Here is a 6,299-nt window from a genome sequence, read left to right as displayed (position 1 = left end):
TCACAAAAAAGGGCCGCTCGAAAGGCTTGCGCTTGGAATTAGCTGCCACCATAAACAGCTTTGTCTGGGAGAATGTACAGTATGTTCTGGCTCTCTGTGAGGATAGGAAGTGAATCAGGAGGAGGGGAAAAAAACATATTACCTAGCCCTTAAAAAAATAGGACATTTAAAATAGCTGCAGCTGGGAGGTGTCGCTTTCTCATGAATGAATAAGATAGTGAAACATTTTCCTTTGCAGGGAAGCCACTCAGCGATAAACAAACCTGTGGAAAAAAGGAAACAGATGCGGAGTGATAAGAAAATGCTTGTTTCTGAGGGGGAACACCAGCCTGGGCCTGTAGTGAGGCGGTGGGGTGGGGAGTGATTCAGCTGTTTCCTTGAGACACTCAACAGTGAATTAGCAAAACAAGATTTTTTTTTTTTTCATGCTCTGGCAAGGAAGTGGCATTTTACTCTGGTGTAACAACGGAAATGTCCCTTTTGTTCTTTTTTGTATAGGAGCCACTTCAGGAATGCGATGTGGTTTGTGGCACGGGGCCTGAGAGAGTTCTTTTTTTAACCAGCACAAAAATACCCCCCCCCCCCCCGAAAAGCAAGGGAGGGCACCAGGATGAGGTCTCTTGTTATCTGGTGTGCTCCCTGGGGCATTTGGTGGGCCGCTGTGAGATACAGGAAGCTGAACTAGATGGGTCTATGGCCTGATCCAGTGGGGCTGTTCTTATGTTCTTAACTGAGGCGTCTGTATTTTATGGGCACGTGTGGCTCCAATCACTTCCAAAATGGGCGAATGGGCAATTAAATGGCAAATATAGTTCAGAGTCAAGAAGTATACATTGTGCGCTGTATGTTGAGTCAAAAAATTCATGAGTTGGCAGTGATGAACCAGGAATGAGATCCTGGGGATGTGATGGACATTCCCAGTGAGAATGTCTGAGTATACAGCATAAATTCATTATGGGTTACAAGCCATGATGTGTATGTGCAACCTGCTGATTTTAGAAATGGGTTATGTCAGAATGCCATATGCAAGGGAGGGCACCAGGATGAGTTCTCTTGTTATCTGGTGTGCTCCCTGGGGCATTTGGTGGGCCGCTGTGAGATACAGGAAGCTGGACTAGATGGGCCTATGGCCTGATCCAGTGGGGCTGTTCTTAAGCACGTAAAATGTCATCGACGGATGAACTGACAGGAAAACGACACCGGCTGTGGGTCCAGGGAGGCGACTGTGTGCAGGAGAGCATCTGCGGGAGAAGCCGTTGGCATTTGCGCACTGCTTCTGGGCTCCTAGAGGCATCTGACTTGTCTGGTCACTTGCAGAATGCTAAGAGTGGGGCTTTGGTCTGATTTAGGGCTCTTCGTAGGCCTAGCCCTGTTTCTTTTGAATTCTCTGTGGGGTGCTGATTTGAGCGCCTCAGTGGACATCTCAGAATATCCGCCAAATAAGAGACCGATAGCACCATTTTAGACACATCTACTCCGTCAGCGTTCAGTGCCACATCCAATAAACGTGTGGCAGCAATTTTCAATGTTTTTCCTCTCATGGCACACTGACAAGGTGCTAAAATTGTCAAGGCACACCATTGGTTTTTTGACAGTTGACAAGGCACACTGTGCTGTCAATGGGAGGTCACATCCCCCAACTAAAAATGGTTCTCTCCCAAACTCCTATAGCACACCTGCAGACCATTCACAGCACACCAATGTGCTGCAGCACACTGGGTGAAAATTGCTGGTGTATAGGATTGCAGCCTCCTGAGCTGCAGTGCATAGGATGTGGTCAGCTCCATTGAACTCCTTGTGATTGACACCTGCATTTTCATTATTAACAAGAAAAATGCTCATCATTACAATGGACAGGTGTGTCAGGAGAGAAGGCTTGGGTTTTGCAAAAACTTCAGTGTGAGTGTGGGTGTATTTGTGCACTCTGTAGACACACTATACTCTCTGTATAGTGAGGGATCGGTCTTGCGGTGTTTGGGGTAAAGGGCAAATTTCTCCTTGTGGCAAAACCGCAGCTCATACAGAAGAAAGGAAAAGGATACTATGAGTGGAAGCTGAACTCCAATGAAGCTAAACTTACTCCTTCCTCTGGGGAAAATCTGGGTGCAGATACTTTTGGCAAGCAGTGATGGTTGCTCACTGTGCACTGATCCGGCACATGTTGACAACTTATCCAAGCTCATCTTGTGCTTTGGCAAACAGCTGTTTCATTTTGTTTTTATGGTGCAGTACAGATGCTGTGCATGTGTGGGGTCAGAGCTCTGGTTATGTACCATGTGTGCGAGTGTACTGTGTCACCGTATCTGCCAGGCACTCCAAGACCTCATGCTGGTGTCTGTTTTGCTTTTGCCCTTCCTGTCAGGATTGTGCTTTGTAGTCAGGGTTACAGAATCTGGCAGGAAAACCACCATTACAAGGGACTTTTATTAATTGTTGATGCTGCATTTGAACTCTCAGGTTCTGAACTCTGTAATGATGCTGAAGTGGCTCACGAGGGTGAGTCCCCACTTCCTGCGCCTGAGGTTTGTGGAAAGCAGAATGTGTGGTCTCATGAGGAGGCCATACCCAGAAAGTAAGGTACAAAGTTATTGAGTTCCATAATATATTGCGACTTTTGATAAGCCTGTCCTAGACAATGTGAAACTAATCTATTAAATGTAGTGCTTAAATTGCTACGTGACACTAACAACTTAAGGCTGCAATCCTATGTACAATGTGTACATAGAGAAAATCTCAGTGAGAGAATCTCAGGAAGGCGCAATTGCCCAGTAGTGTCCATTGTACGGAGAAGATCCCAACTCCAATTTTGTGGCTCTCTTTGTAGGGCTGGGGGGAAACCCCTTTCTGGAACCCTGGACAGCCGATGCCAGACCTGATTCTCTAAGTTGCATGGACCAGTCATCTGACTCATAGAAGGGAGCTTCATATACATGTATGTTCAGGACCTGCCCATCCAGGAGGCCAATTGAAGTGGTCACCCCAGGCAGCAGGTTGGTTCAGGGTTGCTTGTCTCTGTCTCCCCACCAACTTGTGTCCACTGTTCCTTCTTCTTCGTCTTCCTGGACTGGAGAGGAAAGGAAGGAGGGAGGAGAGTGCCGATATAGACCATTGGAGAGTGGTTGGCAACCTTCAGACTCGAAAGACTATGGTATAAGCCTACAGCACCCGGTATTCCCAGGCGGTCTCCCATCCAAGTACTAACCAGGCCTGACCCTGCTTAGCTTCCGAGATCAGACGAGATCAGGCATGTGCAGGGTAACAGTTGCTGCATTGGAGAGTGGGAAGAGCAGAAACAGGCACAATATTGGGTAAGGGGGCAGCATTTGGCATGCCACCTCAGGCATTAGGAGGTCTTAGGCTAGCCCATAAACACATGCACAAAAGCATGTACACAGTGCATACACAATGACAAAGACACTTAGAGATCAAATTATGTAGAGGTAAACAAAGTACAGGTGATCTTCCTTACAGGCACATATATAGGTAAAATAGTCCACATGCAACTCATATTACTACAATTTGCATTTGTACAAACGAAGCCTTGATTGCCAGCTGCGTTTCAATTCCTCAGCAGCATGAACATTCATGGTATGCATAGGTTAATATAAAGATCTCAATTTTTGTAAGTTATTTGACTTACAGCCCAATCCTGTCGTCCACCAGCCCAGAGCATGAAGCACATGGCATGCTATGGTGGAGCAGGAACAACCAGACAGCCTGGGAGAGGTGAGAAAAAAAACTTTTTTTTATTGGTTGCTTGGCCTCCAATGGGTCTCCTTAAGTTTATGGCATAAGTTTGTGAAGATGCCTGGGAGAGGATCCAAGTGAAGAAGGGAGGATAGGATCTTGGCATGCCCTGCTGCTGCTAAAATCCTTCCACTTCCACCCCAAACTGCCCCTGATTCAGCTTGGTCCCTACCACAATCTTCCACTGAATTGCACCCAAATCATCCCCTCTGCCACCTTACCTGCTTCAGCTATCAGCAACTGTTACCCTGCACATGCCCAATCTTGTGTGATCTCGGAAGCTAAGCAGGGTCAGGCCTGGGTAGTACTTGGATGGGAGACTGCCTGGGAATACTGGGTGCTGTAGGCTTATACCATAGTCTTTCGAGACTGAAGGTTGCATATAGGAGTAGGCCACTGGTGCACACCCGGAGCCTCTGGCTTTTGACAGCTACAGCTCCAAAGCACAAAATGGTGGTGCAGCTTTGTGGCACTGCACTGGGACTTATGGCAACAGGTTTGCAGAATTCGTTGCCATAAGAGCCCAGTAGGATAAGGCAGCTATTTATTTTACTCGCAGATTTGTATTTCATGATGCTCTGAATAACTGCTTCATTGTCATATACATCTGGTTTGTTGTTGTGACCTATCATCAAAACCATAAAACAATTTCTGATAGTTTTGTTCACTTCCTTAAGTGCATGTTAAATAAATCCAGGCAGAGCCAATTATTCATCTCCCAGGCTCAAGGGACAGGCAGAAATTTACCAAGTTAATAAACTGCTCCAAATTTTCTCTTCCTGTATTATAAACACAATCACTGAACCATATATTCCCCAAAGGGAAAACAGTCAGGCATTTCCTATAATGATGAGGTTGAGGTATATTTTCTATTTAATAAGTGTTTTACAATGTAAAAAGATGTTTAAATAGTATGCGGTGACTTTTAATAAATCTGCTTGGCATGGTTTTGTGCCCTGACTCGTGAGTATAGTGAGGAATTTTTTTGGGGGAGTCAGGATTTATTTCCCTGAAATGCTGATGATGAGACCACAGTTTTACATCTGGAGGACTGACTTGTAATAAAACCGTTTTTTAAAGAATATAAAAGAATATAAAGTTGATCCTTTTCTTTGCAAAAAGTGAACCACATGATGTGATGTAATGATCACATGATGTGATGTAATGAAAAAATAAACCTACAGAATACAGCCAGCCTAATCCTATGGGCCTTTTGTGACAGCGGAAACGTGTTCTAGTTTTCTGTTTGCAAGGAGGGGTTAACAAGAGGAAACAGTTAATGTATAGACCCCCCCCCCCCCACTGCCTGAAGTGTTTCAGCCTGTTCAATCATTCTCCCACCCAATTCAGCTGTGTGTGGAGTCCCATCCTAGGATTAAGAAACTGAGGTCCATGAGGAGATAGTTGATGGATTTCACCAAAGCTGCCTGGCCCTTCATCCAGTGTTCAGTATGGCACTTTTTATAAATTAGCTGCCAACTAGCAGTTTAGATGGTTTTCTTCCAGTGTTAGCAAGCTGTCATTTGCATTGTACTCTAAAAGAGATAGCCTTCTGATTTTTAGTGTTGAAAGTGGTAGCAGATGGTGTTGAAAGTGGTAGCAGATGGTGTCCAGTTTATTTTGTTCTGAGGTGCAAGACATGATACAGTTAGGGTGTAATCCTAAAGTGCCCTTGGGCTGGCACAAGTCCCTTCAATCTAGGAGGTCGGTGCAAGGACATGCGCTGGCCTGCCCAGACTGTCACGGGCCCTGAGATGGGTGAGTTTGCCCCGGCCTTCCCAAGCTAGCGTGGGGGTCTGGGCAGGCATGGGGAGGAGGCATTTTGGGGTGGGGGGAGGTTGGGCAGTGAGCAGGCCTGTGGGCGGGTGGGGAGCAGGAGGCATGGCCAGGATCCAGCAGTTTTGACAGATCCTAGCCCCGTTCCTGGGCCACCCAGGGCAGCTCTGGGCTGCTCAGATTTGTGCACTCTATAGGTGGCGCGGATCCGCATAGCCCCATTGGGGCTGCTGCGGTGTTACCAGGGATAAGGGGAATTATTTCCTCTTGTCCCAGGTTGGCCCACAGTCAGCCCCAAACTTGCACTGGATACAGCACAGGCCCACCAGCCTGTCTGCTCCAGCACAAGTTAGGATTGCACTGCCCAAGTTAACTGGAAAAAAGTTCCCTGCAACTGAAGGGAGAGGGTTGCTGGGAACAGTAGGGCAACATAAATTGCATGTCCACTGCCTTTCCTGTATTGTTTGCAAACTTTATACTGTGTTGATAAGGAAAAAAAAAATAATTAAGATAGTGGATCCTGGCCTCAAGAGATTCTAAACTCTGTATTTGTCATGGAATCGTAAGGCAGAGTACCCTAAACCTCTCCTGCATGTGAGGATATAATTTAGATTTGTGGCTCTGGAGGAACAGTTCGGTAGCCATCTGTAAAGTATCAATTTAGGAGGCAGAGCTTGAGATAAGACATTCAATTATCTTGAAGTCAGATTTGGCAGCCTTACGTCTGTTCTAGGAGGGGAAAGATGCCCCTAACTCATCACTGTCCTATGATGTCA

At 46.2% G+C, this 6,299-nt stretch overlaps 1 pseudogene; it reads right to left on the bottom strand.

Annotated features, from left to right (window-relative positions):
• Positions 1-3,153: 3,153 nt before the first annotated feature.
• LOC136654828 (5S ribosomal RNA) lies at positions 3,154-3,273 on the bottom strand (annotated as a pseudogene).
• Positions 3,274-6,299: the final 3,026 nt, after the last annotated feature.

This window comes from Tiliqua scincoides, chromosome 5 (assembly GCF_035046505.1).
Source record: "Tiliqua scincoides isolate rTilSci1 chromosome 5, rTilSci1.hap2, whole genome shotgun sequence".
NCBI lineage: Eukaryota > Metazoa > Chordata > Lepidosauria > Squamata > Scincidae > Tiliqua > Tiliqua scincoides.
This window is presented reverse-complemented; position numbering and strand designations above follow the sequence as displayed.